At 41.4% G+C, this 20,284-nt stretch overlaps 1 long non-coding RNA gene across 1 annotated transcript; it reads right to left on the minus strand.

Moving 5' to 3' along the window:
• LOC133793910 (uncharacterized) lies at window positions 1-13,151 on the minus strand. Its single transcript, XR_009875020.1, has 3 exons — window positions 12,922-13,151; window positions 12,627-12,842; window positions 1-93 (listed from the first exon to the last, which is right to left on the minus strand). It is a non-coding gene; the product is annotated as an uncharacterized LOC133793910 (long non-coding RNA).
• Between the last annotated feature and the right edge of the window lie 7,133 nt (window positions 13,152-20,284).

The raw sequence follows: 20,284 nt of genomic DNA on the forward strand, positions 1-20,284 counted from the left end.
CTTCTTATAACGAAGCGCTGGCGTAGACTGCGATCCTTGGAAGCTATTTTGTTTTTGTTTTGCTCGATTCGCAGCATTAATCTCAGAGCGCCTCTACAAAATGACATTGTGTTAATTATATATATGTTATTGTTATACCCAGATTTCGAGCCATGGTAAATGTGACCTCGAAAGTTGGATTCGCAACAAATGGTCTCGTAAGGATTGGGGTATGCTCCAGGATTGTATATCGAGCCTGCAAAGTACGATATATGGTCTCGAGTGTGGTGACCTCGAAACAGTCGCGATCTCAAAAGATAGCTCCGAGAACACGCTCATCTTTGGGGACGACTTCGGATTGGGGTCTCGAGCTCGATGTACGTACGATCTCGAAATGCACGTGATCTCGGGAGATGTCATTGGCTCGCAGTATGACGTGAGACCTGGGATGCTAAAGCCTTAGAGATACGCTATAACCACCTTGAATATCTACAAGTGTTATAAACATGAGATGTAATCTTCATTTATTAATGTAAATCCCCAAGAATCGTGGGATATTATTTAGTCAGTTGTGCATTTCCTGGTCTTCAGGGACGTTTCCTTTTTTATCTGATTATAGGCATTTAAAGCCATTTATTTTATTCACAAAAGAGTAACTACCCAAAATATGTGGGATAGTATTCTGCATCCTTCTCTATAAATAGAGAAGCCATGCACCATTGTAGAGGACCGAAATTCTGAACCTTGAGAGAAAACTCTGAAGAATTCATGCTTAAGAATTTTCAGAGATAATCTTGAGATTAATAACAGAGACTCGTGGACTAGGTAGATTTAACTGCTGAACCACGTAAAAATAGCGTGTTTGATTTGTTTTATTTCATTTAGCCATTATCATTAATTGTTTACGTGCTCTTCTTTCACTGTTTGACGAAAAACGGCGTCAATAGTTTGGTGCTTTCATTGAGAGCCTTAAGCATTCATCCCTGAGAGATTCATGGCTACAAACAATCAGAACACCCCTGATGAAAGCTACCCAAGGCGTCCTGGAAAACAACCAATGGAGAACCCGGAGGCTGAGGAGAGAAGTGGGTCCTCTGATTCCCGGGGACCACCGCCTCCACCGAGGGATGAGGATATGTACTACAATCCTGAGCGTTACGTTCCTATTGTAGAACTGGAAAACCGGCAGTTGAAACAGCTGTTGGCAGAAGCCAACAAACAGAATGAGGAGTTGACTAGGATGGCCGCAGAGGCGCAGGTGGCTCAGCCCCCGCCTCCGCATGAAAACCAAGTCCCTCCTCCAAGGGACGTGCATGTTCCTCCCCGGAGGCCCCGTGGACGTCCACGGAAAGATGCTGCCACAAGGAGGCCGACTCAACCTCCGGCACCAGCAGAGCCATCTGCTCCTCCTAGGCCCCAGAGGAGTACCCGAGCTCGGGTCCCGCCTAATCCACCTGTGGAAGTGCCTGCAGGAACTGAGAATAACCGAGCTCCTACCGAGGCTCGGACTCAGGTTCCTGGTAGCGCACCGAACGCGACTGACCCATCTCGGGCAAATTCTGGACCCTCTAGGCCGAGGCAAGGGAGGCAGCCACCGTCGCCTATACGGTTCCCTCCGTCTCCCATAAGATATCCTTCACCTCCCCGCAGAAACGCTCAACCAGTTCGAGATCAGGATCAAGGGCGTACGGGGGATAGACAAGGACACAGGGAGACTTTCCAGGAGCGGAGAGGCGCACAATCTGAGAAAAGTCAGACGTCCCGGTCTCGCACTGCGGAGACGAGGCGACATGGGAAGAACCCATCGCGAAATGACCGATCAATGAGTTTCACCAGTGACGAGTCCGGAGAGACTAGGTCCGTCAGTAAACGCGACCGAGGTCGCAAAAATACTGGAAGTCGCAAGAATCATCCTGACCTGCGAAATCATCTGAATCAGAGCAGGGGGAAGGAAGATCGGACAAATCCGGAACTAAGGAATCCCCTGAATGGACGTAGAGATCCCTCACGGAGACGCGAGCCTGGAATCATGATCAATGACTGTCAATTCCAGACACCACCTAGGGACCCAGTCCAAGAAAGGATCGATCAGCTCGAAAAAGCCTTTAGGCTTCTAAAAAATGAACGAGGGAATGGTCGATATGAGGACTCTGACGAGGAGCTCGAGCCGTTTGCTCCACATATTTCTAACACTCAATTTCCTCAAGGGTTCCGGATTCCTCACGTCCCAGCGTTTGAAGGAAAAACCGACCCATGCAGTCACCTGAGTACATTCAACACTATTATGAGAGCTAGTAACGTGGGTTACGAGCTCAGGTGCATGTTGTTTCCAACATCGTTGGCCGGACCTGCCAAGAGTTGGTTCGAAAAGTACAAGAGACACTCGATAACTTCATGGGATCAGTTGTCTAGAGACTTCAAGAAGCAGTTCCGAGCTATGATGGGAGTCAGACCAGAGGCATCCACTTTGACTAACGTCCGACAACAGCCGGGCGAAACACTGAAAAGCTACCTCACAAGATTTAATCTAGAGGTCGCCCGAGCTCGAGATGTGGATGACAGTGGGCACCTGATGGCTATCTGAGCTGGTGTTTTACCCGGAAGTGCCCTTTGGGATGACATGCAAGGGAAACCGGTGAGGTCAATAACCGAGTTTAACAGACGGGCGCAGAGATTTGTCAATGTAGAGGAGGCGAGGTCAACGCTCAAGGCGACCTTGCAGACCGAAACTACAACGATAAACATTAACTCCGCCTCAACCTCGGCTGACCCAGCAGCTCCACAACCTACCTCAGAGAATCCCTCCAAGAGGAAAAAGAGCGAGGGAAATAACCCCGAGGCTGAAGGAGGAAAGAAAAAGAAAGGAGAAAGGTATTTCTCCGTATATAAAGTACACACCGAGCTGAACGAGTCTCGGAAAAACATATACCTGGCTAATGAAAACCAGGTCCCCTTCAGGCGTCCGGACCCAATGAGAAATCAAAAATCCAAGAGGGATTCTAGTAAGTATTGCCGGTTCCATAGAGACACCGGACACACCACTGATGAATGTCGACAGCTGAAGGACGAGATCGAAGGGTTGATCTCGAGAGGTTATTTCCGGCAGTATGTCAAAAACCAGAGTACTGGACAGACTACTGCGAACCAGAGAGTAGCCGCGCCTTCGACGGCACAAAATAATAATTCACGATCTCGGGAGGAAGACAGGCCCCCGCCGATAGATGGAGAGGACGTAATAACCATCTCGGGAGGGCCTCATCTCGCAGGAGGGGGCAGAAATGCTCAAAAGCGATACGTTAACGAGCTGAAGACAGGGGACGGGTCTCCTTATGAACCCGAACCTAGGGCACCCAAAAGCCAAAGGGTTGAAACGCAACCGATAACCTTCACTAAGGAGGACGCTTCCCATGTTCAATTCCCTCATCATGATCCATTGGTTATTACTCTTCAGCTTGCCAACAAAAGAGTCTGCCGAGTTCTCATAGACAATGGGAGCTCAGTCAACATTCTTTATAAAGCGACTCTCGAGAAAATGGGACTCTCCCTTCGCCACCTGAAGGCATGTGCAACAACTTTGTACGGCTTTTCAGGAGAAGGGACTGCTTGTATGGGATCCATTGAACTCCCTGTGACCTTGGGAGACTATCCAGTCTCGGTGACCAAGATAATGGAGTTCGTGGTGGTAGATTTACCGTCTGCCTACAATGTACTGCTCGGGAGACCCGCCCTGGTCGGGCTGGGGGTAGTGTCTTCTGTGAGGCACCTGGCCCTTAAGTTCCCAACCCCAAGCGGGGTCGGGACATTAAAAGGAGATCAATTGGCAGGAAGGGAGTGCTATAGCATTTCTTTGAGGGGAAAGAAGCAAACGAGCGCTCAAGCACTCGTTATCATACAAAATAAAAATGGAACGGTTTTAGAAATTGACGAGGAAATCGATCCAAGGATTGAGGAGAAAGTTGACCTCAAACCATTGGAAGAGCTCGAAGAAGTTCAGCTCGACGAAGCTGAACCCTCGAAGAAGGTAAAGGTCGGAAAACACCTCCTAGACGAAGCAAAATAGCAATTAATTTGCTTTCTGAAGAAAAACCAGGATGTCTTCGCATGGTCACACTCAGACATGGTGGGGATAAGCCCGAATGTTGCGAGCCATGCATTAAATATAGACAAAAGCATTCCCCCGAAGCAACAAAAGCGAAGACAGCTGGACGAGGATAGAAAGAAAGCATTAAAGGAGGAAGTTGACAGATTAAAAGCAAATCATTTCATTAGGGATGCCCTTTACCCTGACTGGGTAGCCAATCCAGTGTTGGTCCCAAAGCCCAATGGGACGTGGAGAACCTTCATTGACTACTCAGACCTCAACAAGGCGTGCCCAAAAGACTATTTTCCGCTGCCGAGAATTGATCAGCTCGTGGATGCCACGGCGGGGCATGGCTTGATGTCATTCATGGATGCATATTCTGGATATAACCAGATTCCCATGCATGCCCCCGACCAAGAACATACGAGCTTCATTACAGATAAAGGGCTATACTGTTATAATGTTATGCCCTTCGGACTCAAGAACGCTGGAGCTACATATCAGCGGCTCGTAAACATGATGTTTTCAGAGCAAATAGGGAACAACATGGAGGTTTATGTTGATGACATGCTTGTAAAGTCTCAACTTAACAAAATCCATGTTGATGACCTCGAAGAGTGCTTTGGCATGCTCAGGAAGTACAACATGAAGCTAAACCCTCAGAAGTGCACTTTTGGGGTATCTTTGGGAAAATTTCTGGGTTTCATTGTCAACTCTCGTGGAATCGAGGCTAATCCCGACAAAATAAAGGCCCTGATTGATATGCCTTCACCTTGGAAGCATAAAGATGTCCAAAGCTTGACTGGCAGGATGGCCGCCCTGAGCAGATTCATCTCGAAGTCAACGGATCGTGGCCTTCCATTCTTTAACTTATTGAGAGGAAGTAAGAAGTTTGAATGGATAGAAGAATGCGAGCTAGCCTTTCAGGAGCTCAAAAGACATCTCGCTGAACCACCCATCCTGTCAAAACCCGAAACGGGAGAAGTATTGTACATATACCTCTCAACCACCGAACACGCGATAAGCTTGGTGCTCGTTCGGGAGGAAGAGAGGGTGCAGAAACCCGTCTATTACATCAGTAAGAGATTACTGGGGGCAGAGTCAAGATATCCATTGATGGAGAAACTCGCCCTCAGTTTAATCCACTCATCTCGCAAGCTCTGCCCCTACTTTCAGGCACATCCCATCCATGTACTGACAGATCAACCACTTAGGCAAGTCCTGTCTAAACCAGAGGCGTCAGGTCGACTCCTTAAATGGGCTGTCGAGCTCGGACAGTTCGAGATTACCTATCATCCGAGAACGACCATTAAGGCACAAGCCTTGGCAGACTTTATAGTGGAGTGCACTGGTATAGCCGACGACGAGGTAATAACCACGGCCCACGAGCTGTGGAAACTCTACGTCGACGGCTCGTCAAATGAAAATGGAGCGGGGGCAGGAGTTATTCTGATCACTCCTGCAGGGAGCAAATTTCACTCTGCTTTAAGATTTGGCTTTAAAGCATCTAATAATGAAGCTGAGTACAAGGCTCTACTCACGAGACTACGAATAGCAAAAGAGCTCAAGGCCAAAGCTATACGTTGCTACAGCGACTCCCAGCTCGTGGTTAATCAAATCTTGGGAGAGTACCAGGCTCGTGGCACAAGAATGGCAGCTTATCTGGAGAAGGCAAAATCCGCATTGGAGTATTTCGAGTTTTATGCAATCGAACAGGTTCCCCGAGAACAAAACTCAAATGCAGATGCCTTAGCTCGACTCGCCACTTCCGCCGAAAATGAAGAGCTGAATGTTATACCCGTAGAACACCTATCAGCACCCAGCATTACTGAGCCAGACGAGGAAGATGTGTGTATGATTGAAATAGAACCGACCTGGATGAGTCCAATAGTTGATTATCTCGAAAATGGAATTTTACCAAAAGATCGGAACCAGGCTCGAAAATTGATGTATCAACTTCCTCGTTACACCATTTTGGACAGAAAGCTATACAGAAGAGGGTATTCCATGCCGCTGCTTAGGTGTGTAACACCTCTCGAAGCAAAGAAGATCATCGAAGAAATTCATGAAGGGTTCTGTGGAGACCACACCGGGGGGTATAGCCTGTCAAAGAAGATCATACGCCAAGGATATTTCTGGCCAACCATTAAAACAGATTCTTTCGAGTATGTGAAAAGGTGCGACAAATGCCAGAGATTCGTAACGATACCCCGAGCTCCACCTTCCGAGCTGACCATGTTGACATCCCCATGGCCTTTCGCGGTATGGGGCATCGACCTCATAGGCTCTCTCCCAACTGGAAAAGGTGGAGTGAAATATGCTGTAGTGGCCGTTGATTACTTCACGAAATGGACGGAGGCTGAACCATTGGCAACTATAACTTCGAAAAAGATCCTTGATTTCGTGGTAAAGAACATCGTATGCCGATACGGAGTACCGAGAAAGATCGTATCCGATAACGGAACCCAGTTCGATTGCGACTTATTCACCAACTTTTGTGAAAAGAACGGCATAATAAAAAGTTTTTCATCAGTGGCTCACCCTCAAGCGAATGGTCAGGTCGAAGCCGTTAACATAACTCTCAAGAGCTCTCTAAAGAAAAAGTTAGAGGAGGCAAAGGGACGATGGCCCGAGGAATTGCCTTAAGTCCTTTGGGGATATAGGACTACAGCTCGGACATCAACAGGACATACTCCGTTCTCTCTAGCGTACGGCTGCGAGGCAATGTTGCCCATCGAGGTCGAAATTCCGACGATCCGAACTCAGATTTACGATCAAAGTTCCAATCATACTCAGCTCGAAGAAACCCTAGACTTGATCGAAGAAAAAAGAGAAGAGGCTCAGCTGAGGAATGCTGCTTACCAGCAACGAACCACAAGATATTTCAATAAGAGGGTTCGAGATCGAAAGTTCAGAGTGGGAGACCTGATTTTGAGACGCGTATTCTTAGCAACCCGAGATCCAGCAACTGGGGTGCTCGGGCCGAACTGGGAAGGACCATACCAGATAGAGTCAGTCATCCGACCTGGCGTATACAAACTTGCGAGATTAGATGGGAGCCTGATACCACGAGCATGGAATGGCGAACACCTTAGACCTTACTATCAATAGTGTAGGAAAAGTGTTGCCTGTAACCATGACTTTCTATCAGTACTAGTTTGTTTGTTTGTTTTTGAATTTCATCAAATAAAAGGTCTATTTTGTTCCATATGTAACTTCTTTTTATTTTTGCAATCTCTCTTAATTTAATAACCTATGGTCACACTCATAGGATATTAAGGGGGCATCATTGGTATATATACCGTCAGATTAAAAAATAAAAATATATATTTATATGAAGTATTTGGAGATAACCAAATACGCGAGCTTAGATAGTTCGGACATAACCGACTTATCAAAAAGATAAAAGTATTTGGAGATAACCAAGTACGCGAGCTTAGATAGTTCGGACATAACCGAACTACCAAAAACCTAAAACGTTTGGAGTTAACCAGATGTGCAAACTTAACAGGTCTAGAACAAACCAGCCAAAAAAATTAATCGATGATAAGTAGGAACCTAAACCTATTTCGAGATAAGTCGAGATCGAGGCTGGAATATCTTAAAGAAAAATAGTTTCGAACTCTTAACCTCAGAACAAAAACTGAGGATGAGGAAAAGTGACTAAACAAAAAAAAAAAAAAAAAAAAAGATATAACCAGATCATTCACATTACACACCAAATAAGTACTTTTGAGTTCATGGTTAAAGTAATATTCGACCTTGATAAGTAACGAGGTCGGAAGCGGATAATTCGAATAAACTATGCATGAATGCATCGAATTTCGAGCCTAAATCCAAACTATGTTTGTATGAATAAATAAACATAACCGGTTCATCAATATAAAAATGTGCAAAATATTTCGAGCCAAGAAATGTAAAGCATGTAAAAGAATAGTTAAAGAAATTGTATCAGCCTCGTGGGCATAAATTTAAAATAATTACAAAATAGGGGGACGCAACCCCAATAAATGACTTCTCCGAGATCGGATTTAAGGAAGAGGAGTATCCTTGGCCTTCTCAGCATCAGTATCACCGGACCCTCCAGGACGAATAGCATGGCTATCCTGCTGAGCCGCCTCTCGAGCAGCTACACTTGCCTCAAGACGGGCATTCCACCGCTCAACATATGTGGCTTCGAGAGGACCCAGGAAGCTGGTGTCGAGGTCGGCATTATCAGCCCAAAGCTTGTACATGGCCTGGTCGACCGCTTTCTCCTTCTGCTCCTTATACTCATCCAGGAGGCGGGCCTTCTCGCTCTCCATGAAGTCGAAGGTGGCAGATTTCTCCTCTTCGAGCTTGGTATTGGCCTTCTCGAGCTCGGCATTCGACTTTTCCAGCTCCTCGAGACGGGTCTTCATTTTTTCAAGTTCAGACTTCGAGTCTTTGAGCTCGTCAGCCATCTTAAGCTCGAGATCCTTCGATTTTTGGGCCAGAGACAAGCTCGTTTGCACCTCGTTGGTCAGCTTATAGTTAAGCTATGCTGAAACGACAAGGGCCTGAAACACAATGAACGAATCAGAATTGCGAATTGAGGCATAAATACTTAAAATAGAGTTGAGAAGGCTACCGCGGCGGTGAGTTCGATACTCTTATCATAAAGAGTATTGCAGTCCGAGGCCTTGCGCACGAGATCCCAGTGGTCGGCGCCGAAGCCAGAAAAGCTCTGACCCACCTGAGAAAGGACGTCCGAGCTGAGTACAACCCCTTCTGTCCCAGCGGCACCATCAAGTACGTACTCCTCAGTATGAGTTCGGGCCGTTGGCAGCTGAACCTTGGAGGTAGAAGGTTTCTTTGGGGGCCGAATAACTGCTAACTGGGTTTCGGTGGGAGGCAGCGAGATGGGTGCAGTCGAGCCTGACCCATCAACCTGGGTAGTCGGTTCCTTGGAGGTGTTTGCAGTGGTCTGGACCGTGGGAGTCGTCTCGCTGCGTTTAGGTACCTTGGACGGTCGGTCGGACCTCTTTGGTATCCTCGGGCATTTACTCCTCTGGGCGCCAGCTCCCCCATCGCTAAAAAGCACAGCGTCGAGGTCGGGATTCATGGCACCTGCACAGTGACAATGGGTTAGACAATAATAATAAGTTTGAGAAGAGATGGAAACCAGTTAAAGAAAAAACCTAACTGGGACTCTCCCCCGAGCTCGAACTTGGGGACCAAGAAATTCCCCCGTCTTCAGAGGAAGCGGGGGGAGTGCCTTCCCTATAAGTAGGTGATAACCTCGAGAGGTCCCTATAGTCATTGGTCCCGTACTGCACAGCTATCCCATTCCACACCTCGTCCGTGGTATACATGGTATCGTATTTCCCGAGCCCACTGTCGAACCTATGGACACAGTCATCTACCCAACTCCATATGTAGAAGTGGTATCTATCCTGTGGGCACGAGACTAATCTATTGGGCCTGTGTTTTAGTAAAGTGGGGGACCACATTCGCGAAGTAGGAAGGGTTTTACCTCCATCTGAATCCGAGCTCGAGGCTTCGTCATTGGCCTCATTCCCCGATCGCAGACTCCTCAGGCGAACTGGGAGTGATGGTCTCCTTTCTCTCATCGGAGGAAGGGCGCCTGTGGGCAGTGGCACCTCCTCCTAGTGTTCATATTTTTTACTGGACCAGTCAGAGGTTGAGTGGCCCTCTCCCATCAACCCGCAAGCTCGGAGCTTGTCCTCATGTAATAGATATGAGAGAGATCTCCAGCCATAAGGGAGTCGGAGCAAGGCTTCTCAGTGCCACTTCATTGCCTCATTGGGGGTGGGACGCTAGAAATTAGCTGAAAGGCGAGACACGTTTCAACTAAATATGGATTTAAGAACTAAAGTCTCGAGCTCAGGAATAAAAATAACGAGAATACTTACGAATCCGCCTGAACGAATAATGCCGAGATGGGGACAGACCATCTGTCCAGAAAAAGGCCCTTTTGAAATCAGGCGGGTGGTTGGGAAGATCCCCAAAAACCTTCGTCTCCTTGGGGTATCTCGAGAGATAGTAAAAACTATCCCCTCCCCGAGCTCGGGAGGGGTTACTTTTTAAACAAAAGAGATATAAAATCTCTTGAGGTGAAGGTCCTTCCCACTCCAGCTCGTGGTACAAGGACCTCAGGGCAGACAACACCCTGTACGAATTGGTGTTGAGTTGGAACGGAGCCAACCCAACAAAGTCAATAAAGCCTTTGAAAAAAGACTTCAAGGGCAGCAATGCTCCTGCCCTCATATGTTCTTGGCTCCATGCCGCATATTTCACTGTGGCTTCGCGGCCGCCAGGGGCGAAGCAGCTCCGTTCTTGACCATTCGGAGGTCGACACTTCAAGGTGCCTGACAAGCTAAGGCCATGGAAAGCCAGGATGTTAGAGATTTGACTGGTTGTGGTAACTGTGCTCCAGTAAAGCTCGGCCTCGAACATCTCTCTCCTCGGTTGAGAGGTGGAAGGTTCCCCCATTAATGAAAACTGGAGTTCCCCTGGGTGATACGCAACAGTGACTTTTTGTGCAGGGTCGAGGGGAATAGGCCTAGGTCCTGATTTAGGCTCCGGATAGATAGCCTCCCGAAGAACTCTTCTCTTCTTTTCAATGACCTCGTCTATCTGGCGGCGATAGTGGGCTCGGATGTCTTCTTGCTCGCGTGCGAGCTCGTATTCTCTTATCCGACGTTGGTTCCGGGCAAAGAGCGATTCCGGGCTCGGAGATTTCGGCTCGTAAGGGACTGCCAGCAATGACCCCCACCGTCTTTCCAGATTCTGTGACATCTAGCGAGAAAGAAAAAATGGTGAGGGCCATGCATGCAAGAGTCACGAGCTCGATGGAATGAGCTCGGAGATTTAAGAACGAGACTAAATACTAAGACCCTTATTGAAGAGTCAGGGGCGTGTATTCCACGAAAAAGAAAAGGAGTGGATAATTTTTTGAAAATCCTGAAATTCAAGGGAAAGAAGAGTGGCGGTTAGCCAGGAAAAACGTTTTTGGGTTTCGTGCGTTTGTCAAAGCCCATGTTTTTATCCGAAAACTTAGTGTACAAGAAACGCTGCCTAAGAGTTTCAAAACCCAGAAAATGGGAACCACACTCAAACGTCAAAACGGGGTATAAACCAGAGACGAACATCCAGAATGAAAATCTAGAAAGCATAAAAGCCTATCGGTTCAAAACCTCCTATCGTATCATGTTAAGAACATTAACTAGCACACATAGCAAGAACATTTTAAATGGAGAACAAAAATGGCATACTTACACAGTAATGGTGATTGCAGAGAGATCATCGATTGAAGAAGAGGTTGCAGGAAAGAACTCACTGACTCGAACAGACCAGGATTCCTTTGTTTCTTTGGACGAGAGAACATGCACGGAACAGGAACTTTGCAAAGAAGTCTCTGGGCTTGTTTCTCTTTTCTTGCTTATGGCGAATGAAGATAAAAGAGAAGAAGATGAAGAGTGGGGTCTTGTATATATAGGTGGGGAAAAGGAATTAATCAGGAGCGTCGAATGAAATCCTCACTAGATCGAACGGATGGGGATCAATGACAAGAAGGCGCCGAAAAGTTGTCAGACGGACGATCGTGGGCGTGTTTCCAAGGTACTCAAGTACCTAAAGTGAGCAATACCCGGCTGACGCGTGTCCATTTTCAAGAGTGTGACGGTAAAGTTCTCAAAGAAAGTAGTTCAAAAGTTTCCTTCTCTTAGGATTCGAACAAATACTTTTGAGGGGGCAAGATGTTATACCCAGATTTCAAGCCATGGTAAATGTGACCTCGAAAGTTGGATTCGCAACAAATGGTCTCGTAAGGATTGGGGTATGCTCCAGGATTGTATATCGAGCCTGCAAAGTACGATATATGGTCGTGGTGACCTCGAAACGGTCGCGATCTCGAAAGATAGCTCCGAGAACACGCTCCTCTTTGGGGACGGCTTCGGATTGGGGTCTCGAGCTCGATGTACGTACGATCTCGAAATGCACGTGATCTCAGGAGATGTCATTGGCTCGCAGTATGACGTGAGACCTGGGATGCTAAAGCCTTAGAGATACGCTATAACCACCTTGAATATCTACAAGTGTTATAAACATGAGATGTAATCTTCATTTATTAATGTAAATCCCCAAGAATCGTGGGATATTATTTAGTCAGTTGTGCGTTTCCTGGTCTTCAGGGACGTTTCCTTTTTTATCTGATTATAGGCATTTAAAGCCATTTATTTTATTCACAAAAGAGTAACTACCCAAAATATGTGGGATAGTATTCTGCATCCTTCTCTATAAATAGAGAAGCCATGCACCATTGTAGAGGACCGAAATTCTGAACCTTGAGAGAAAACTCTGAAGAATTCATGCTTAAGAATTTTCAGAGATAATCTTGAGAATAATAACAGAGACTCGTGGACTAGGCAGATTTAACTGCTGAACCACGTAAAAATAGCGTGTTTGATTTGTTTTATTTCATTTAGCCATTATCATTAATTGTTTACGTGCTCTTCTTTCACTGTTTGACGAAAAATGGCATCAACAGTTATATTAACAAAACTAAATTAAAAAGAAATTTTACCTTCACTTCAGGTCGATCAAAATAATCAAGCGCCTTCTTCCATTTTTCTTCTACCAAACCATCAGGAGCATGTCTCCGACCATGCTTCTTTATGTGAGTAGATATATCATTCTTCCATTCTGAGTAACGATCAGCGCAAGATCGTTGAATGCCGAGAAGAATGCCACTTCGATGTTCTGCCCCATACCGAGTGAGACCAATATCGAATAAATCATCCTAAATTAAAATAAATTAAGTTAATTAGTCAAATTTAACATTAAATTCAACAAAATACAAAAGATAAGAAATAAATTACCTGTAGACGAGGAAATATTTGATCCCTAACTTCCTTTGGTACTTTATCCCATCGATCATAGTCGGGATCGACATATTGTCGAATGAGAAGGCCGATCTCCCGAGACAAATGGTGAGAATATTCACCAATTTCCTTGTACGTCTTTCCTCGAACATCCCACTCAAGGGGTAATGGTCTACCTAAGGCAGCCCTAGCCTCTCGGGTTGATATCCCTTTGTTGATGCCACGCCTTTTTATTGCAGGCACTATTATTTTATAATTGCATAATATTAAATTATACATTTATAGTTATAAGGTTAATTTATGAATAAAAACAGTAGATAGTGCATGAATTACCTCTCTCACAGTCAGCCTCTATATGTGTTGGATCTCGAGGAGGATCTGCCCCGCCATCACCTCCGTGATGTCGCATTACCGCAGAAGACATCTAATAAATTTAAATATAATGATATATATATATGTGTGCATATAATAAAATGTTGACAAATAAAGATAAACATAAATAATATGGTTATCCATAAATAATATTTTCATTCAATCTTTGAATGTAAAAATTACAACTTAATCATCACTATAATATTCATTATCACTATCATTCTCATTTTCTTCTACATTATCTTCTTCTAAGTCCATCTCTTCCTCTTCCTCTTCCTCTTCATTGACCATCTCCTCTTCCTCTTCATCGACCATTTCCTCTTCCTCTTCCTCTTCATCTTCCTCTTGATCAACAAGAGTATCTACATTGACAATAGATGGCGGTTGATCTCTACGGCAAAAATTGATTTCTGGCAACGGACCAAGATCGACAAACAATTGGAAATCAGATGATATTGTGTCATGCATAACATCTATTTCAATGGGATCCAACTGTTCATCAGCTGCTGGGGTGTCCCACACATTTCTATGATGAACTTCTTCAACAATTTTCCAATCCCGATCATTTTTCAAATCATCAAGATAGAAAATTTGTTTTGCCTGAGTTGCCAAGATAAACTTGTCATCTTTGTACCACTCGAACTTGGTAAATATTCTGGTTATATTATTTTCATTCTTCATCCTACTCTTGGTAGGATCTGTATCAAACCATTTACACTTGAATAATACAACAGAACAACCAGCAAGGTATGACATCACTATAACCTCTTCTAATTGCCCGTAGAAACTTTTGTTGTCTACTCCGGGTACTAAGACACCACTGTTTTGAGTTTTCAAATTTTTATCTCTATCATAGCACAAAAATCGAACTCCATTGACAATACACCCAGTGTATGAAGAAACAAGATTAGAGGAGCCGCTTGCTAAGGAGAATAACTCTTCAGAAGCTTCTGCAGATCCCGCTTGTTGAAGATTGTAAAGCTTATTGTAAAACCACATGGGGAACTCCTTTTTCTGTAATTGATCTAGGTTTTCAGCACCACTAGATAAAAGGATCTGCTTGTGCTCTCTACACATATAAAATATGAAAGACTTAAAAAATTTGAAAGATAAATGGAAGAGTAGATAAATATATTGTTAGTGTGATCAAAGTACTTACTAAATATATGGGAGAATCTCAACGCAATTGTTGAGAATGTACCACTCAGCAATTTTTTTAAGTTCATCGTCCAAAGTTATTAATGTCTTCTTACCGATCAGACGACCTTGAGATTGAAACACAGACAATTTCTTTGGTGATGGAATTGCATCAACATTTCTATCTGGACGATTAAACCTTGTTTCCACCCCTTTGGAGTACATAGAACAGAATGTCAATGCTTCATCGACGACATAACCCTCAGCTATGGACCCCTCAGGACGAGCTTTATTACGCACATAATGTTTCAATTTTTTCATGTATCTCTCAAAGGGATACATCCACCTCATGTGTACTGGACCTCCATCTATTGCTTCTTGAGGCAAATATATCATTAGGTGAACCATAACATCAAAAAACGCTGGCGGAAAAATGATTTCTAGTCCGCAAAGAATTTCAACAATTGATGTTTTCACTTTCTCCAAATCAGAAACAATCAGAGTTCTAGCACAAATAATCTTGAAGAAAGTGCATAAGTCAATAATGGTCTTGGCAATAGGTTTTTCTAGGAATGAATGAACACCAATTGGCAAAAGACGTTGCAATATGACATGACAATCGTGGGATTTCAACCTAGTAATCTTATTGTCATTTTCAATCACATTCTTCCTTAGATTAGATGCAAACCCATCTGGAAATTTGACTGATTTCAAAAATCGACAAAACTTATGCCGATTTTCAGGAATAAATGTGTATTTCGCTGCCGGCTTTTCCATTCGACCATTTACCATTCTTAGATGCAATTCTGGCCTTATCTTCATCTTCTCCAAATCTACTCTAGCGCTAATTGTATCTTTGGTCTTATTTTCCAACCCGACTATTGTGCCAACTAAGCTGTCGCATACATTTTTCTCAACATGCATGACGTCTAGGTTGTGTCGCAACTTCATATTGGCCCAATATGGGAGCTCAAAGAAAATGCTTTTTTTACGCCAACCAACTTGCTCTTTTGTGCGTTTCCTTTTTTGTCCACCGTAGCTAACATGCTTACCAGGAAGAGATTCAGGCATAAAATTCATTTGTGTGAAAATAGCTTCAGTGCTAAATTACTCTGGAGGTGGTCTTTTCTCAACTGAACCATATAACTTCTTCTTTTTTCTAATTTGGTGTCCCATTGGTAAAAAATGTCTGTGACCGTAAAATGCAACCTTATTTTGCAAACGAACTGATGGTGTTGATACATTGCAAGTAGGACAAGCAGTGTAACCTTGACCACTCCATCCAGAAAGACTACTCCTCGCTGGAAAATCATTTATAGTCCACAATAAAGCTGCTCGAAGCTTAAAAAAACTACCATCAACAACATCTCGAGTCTGAACACCGTTCACCCATAATTCCTTCAACTCATCAACCAATGGCCTTAAGAAAACATCAAAATCTTTTCCAGGTGAATGTGGATCAGGAATTAATAAAGTTAACATAAAGTTAGTCTCTTTCATGCATAACCACGGTGGCAAGTTGTAAGTCGTTAACACAACCGGCCACATGCTATAAGACAAACCCATATTTCCAAAAGGATTGAATCCATCAGCAGCCAATCCAAGACGCACATTCCTAGGTTCCATTGCAAACGCTGGATTGCTACGGTCAAAATCCTTCCATGCTTTCCCATCTGCAGGATGACGCATGATACCATCTTCTTTAACACGCCCCTCATGATGCCATCTCATATGTTGAGAAATGTGCCTTGATGCGTATTTTCGCATCAACCGAGGGGTTAATGGAAAATAACGCATAACTTTTTGGGCCACTTTCTTCCCCTTGATATTTTTATCCACCCAACGATCCTCCCCACAAATTGGGCACTTGTTCTTTCCTGCATTTTCCTTCCAAAACAATGCACAATCATACTTACAACACATGGATTGACTCGTAACCCAAACCCAATTTCCTCATCAACCTCTTCGCCGCATAATGTGACTTTGGTATCTTATTTGGAGATGGGAATGCATCTTCTAACAACTCCAAGATTCCATCAAAAAATTTGTTAGGAATTTTCCCCAACACTTTGAAATGCATCAACTTAGCTACGAAATTCAAAGATGTGTATTTTTCACACCCTGGGAATAACGGAGACTCCATCTCGGCAAATAAGTCATTATAGTATTGGCTAGTACCTCTGCATTCTGATGCTGGTGGTATCTCATCATCAACCTCGTTCTCATCATCTTCACAATTGTTAGGCTGTGCTATATCATTAAGAACATCCATCATCTCGTCCTCGTGACATTGGTGGACCCCTCTATTGGTCGGTATTATTTCCTCCTCTCCATGCCAGTACCAATTTGTATAACTTCGTAGAAAACCATTCTAAAAAAGATGACTTTCTAGCACACCAATCGTTTGCAATTCGATATTAAGACACTTGTTACAAGGACACTTCACTAGTCCCCTTGTATCCACAAATTGTTGAGCTCTCTCAACAAATGCAAACGCTCCAGCAACATACTCATCAGAAAATTTATTTGAATTATTAATCCAAGTCTTGTCGATCGACATTCTATAGGACACTGCACAGTGTAAGAAATTATTAATTATTACACTGCACAGTGTAAGAAATTATTATTTGAATTATTATTTTTTCAATGAATTATCATGTTTTACAAATAAATCATCAATAAATTATTAGATTAAAGTTTATTAATTAATAAATTAAGTGAGTAATTAATAATCAATTTAATTTCAATTTTATATATAATTTAGTAATTACTTTTATTTGATATAATTATTTGTTTTATTATACTTATTTTATTAATTATTACCTTTATTGGTTATTAAATTTAGTAAAAAATTTATAAGTTTATGCATATTGACCATTTATAAAATATTTATGAAAGAAAAAACCACAAAATGAATAACATAAATCTTATGATTATTATTTATTGTATAATTTTATTGATTCACTCTTTACTACTTTTTTCTTTTTATTTTTTTTAATGAACGCAAATTGCTTGCTCAGAGTTGATGGATGGTACATATATACATAAATTTCCCTAAAAAAACACACACATGTACCATACATCTTAATTAGAAATATATCATATTTTTTCTTGGGTAAACCTGACTCCATATTTCTTGAGGAAAAATAGTTGCATCAAGAAAATGGATAGACTATTACAAAAGGATGGGAAGTAATTAAAGAAAAATAACATCACAAAGAACAACAAATATACATATTATTCTGAGAAACTCAAAACTTGTAAAAATAGTAAGACTTCTTTTTATTGATAAAAAACAAATATACTATTTTAAATAGGACTAAATATGTGTAAATATCAATCTAGTTATAGGTAGCTATAGCTTAAACATATTGTATTAATTACATGGAATTAGATTAACCTCCACTTAACTCTATATTGGGTTCTATTAGAACAACATATATTTTTCTACATGCATTAAAGTTTTACAAAAATTCAATTGAAACATGTATTCTCTTAAACTTATAGCACATAATGAAAAAAAAAAACCAAAATAAACAATCCCAAATACAGAGAATAAACACATTGAAGAGTAAATACATCAATAAATCAATCAAAATCCAAAGTCTTTCGTTATAGAAAATCCTACAAAACCAAGCTCTTGCTCAAATTACAATCAACAATTAATCCTGAAAATTAAAAATGCAGTGGTTAGTCAACAGAGTACAAATTAATAAAAAGAAGAGTAATGCAGTAGTGATTTATTATGTGGTTTGGTGTTGTTTTAGAGGCTGCAAGTAATGACAAGGGAAAGCTCTCTTGAAATGAACTCAAAATATGCAATTCCTGCTAATATTAAACAGAGATGATATATAATAATAACTTTCAAATCCTTACTACAAAAATTATTAGTTGATAAAAAAATACAGTTAACAATAAAACATAAATATTATTAATTGATTTTCCCAAACATCGATTTATTAGAGATATGAGGACATTAGGCTTGATTTTAGGGATTGCATTTGATTTTCCATTATGGTCAGAATAATAAGAGCTTATCTTTTATTGTATTTTTAAACATGATTTTCCATTATGAACAAGCATCGAATTTTTTTAAACTTACCATAGATGCCACCAGTTTTTTTTTATATATATATATCTTAATAAATTTCACATTTATTTACAATTCTTTCCTTACTCCTTTTATAAATTTCTCCCCCACTTTTTATTGAACCCCAAACACCAAAAAAAGAAACTCCACTTTTTTTTTTCCTTTCTATTTCCTTTTTTTTTTTTTTCTGAAGTGAACCCCATCTCTCAATAGAGACAATGACATACAATTCATTAATTAGAGGTAAAATAACAAACTAACTAGCAGAGGAAGAAACTAGCACCAGTCCAATGAAAACAAACAACAAAACAGTCTAAAAAACAAATAAGCAGCTCAAAACAGACCCAAAAAAACAAACAGAAAAATGAAAACCTCCACACAAGCCAAATACACTCCAACCATTAATTGGATTCTCAAAGATCAAACAAAAAATGAGCCACACTTGCAATTAAAAAAAAAAAACCACTTTATTATTCACTCTTTTCTTTGCTACTACATGAAAAAAAGAGAAAGGAGAATTGGGTTTCAAAGAGAACCAATACCCCACATCACACCAAACCTCACTTATGCCATTTTTCTTTTAAAGTTTTTATTTTTAACATGTAATGTCTAAGGGGCTGCTGATTAATGTTGATTGATTTCTTTCCTTAAAAATAAAAATGAGAGAACTAAAAACACATATGGAAGTTTTGAAATATAAGTAAACTCATAATTTACTCAAAAACAGTTTCAATTCTTTCAATTCCTCAAAGCATCAGACTCAGCAATATCAATTAATTCAGCTTCAAAAGAAAAATACCAATGGGCTGGAATAAATCTATCAACATTAGCTTGATGACAGGAAAGAGATAATTGGTGAAGTACCAATAAGCTTGTTTTAAAATTGATGATTTCATACAAAGAAGCAAAGATGCAAGTCAAAGAAATATAAAATGAAATGAAACTTTTAAAAATATAACTATTTGAGCATGCTAAATAGTAAGATGGGAAAAGTCAAAATATAACTAATGGCAAATAAAAACTATGAATTTATATTATGTTATCCAATCCAATGGTGAATACTTGTCGTTTGAAGGCAAATGGTTTTGCCAATTATTATTCTATGACTGTCAAGATAATAAAATAAGCTGGTTGACCCAAAACTAATCAACTCATTCAACATTAATCAAGCAAGAAATTTCAATATTGTAGCTTATTAAAAGTGGTTAGTCAACAGAGTACAAATTAATAAAAAGAAGATTAATGCAGTAGTGATTTATTATACCAAGTAATATATATATATACCAAGTAATAGATGGGTAGTTTTGTTTCCTGTAATACTACAACCAAATATTTTAAAATGTCAAACAGTAGCAACTAAACATATAAAACACAATTACGATCCAAAGAAATCATTTCGAAAATGCATGTGAAGATATCAAGTTCGAGTTCATAGTTTGCCTTGCCTCACCACAATAGAGACGCTTACATGTTTTTCTTCACACAAATTTTGTCATAATAATGCAAGTACTTCTTTTTAGATTCTTTTTCCTTTATTCATTGGCACCTTAAATGATTAGCTAACTAGGATTAGGGAGAGAAAGAACTCATCAAGTAAGAATTGTTGTCAAATTACAGCAAATGACTGAGACATATATTGACAGTCTAAAGTCGGTCGATAATAAGGTTGAGAATTATGTGACATTCTGAAATAGATTTTATTCCCATAAAAATCTTACCTGTAGGCTTGCGCAAGTATGTTTGGAGTTGGACCACTCAGAT

This window comes from Humulus lupulus, chromosome 8 (assembly GCF_963169125.1).
Source record: "Humulus lupulus chromosome 8, drHumLupu1.1, whole genome shotgun sequence".
NCBI classification, from domain to species: domain Eukaryota; kingdom Viridiplantae; phylum Streptophyta; class Magnoliopsida; order Rosales; family Cannabaceae; genus Humulus; species Humulus lupulus.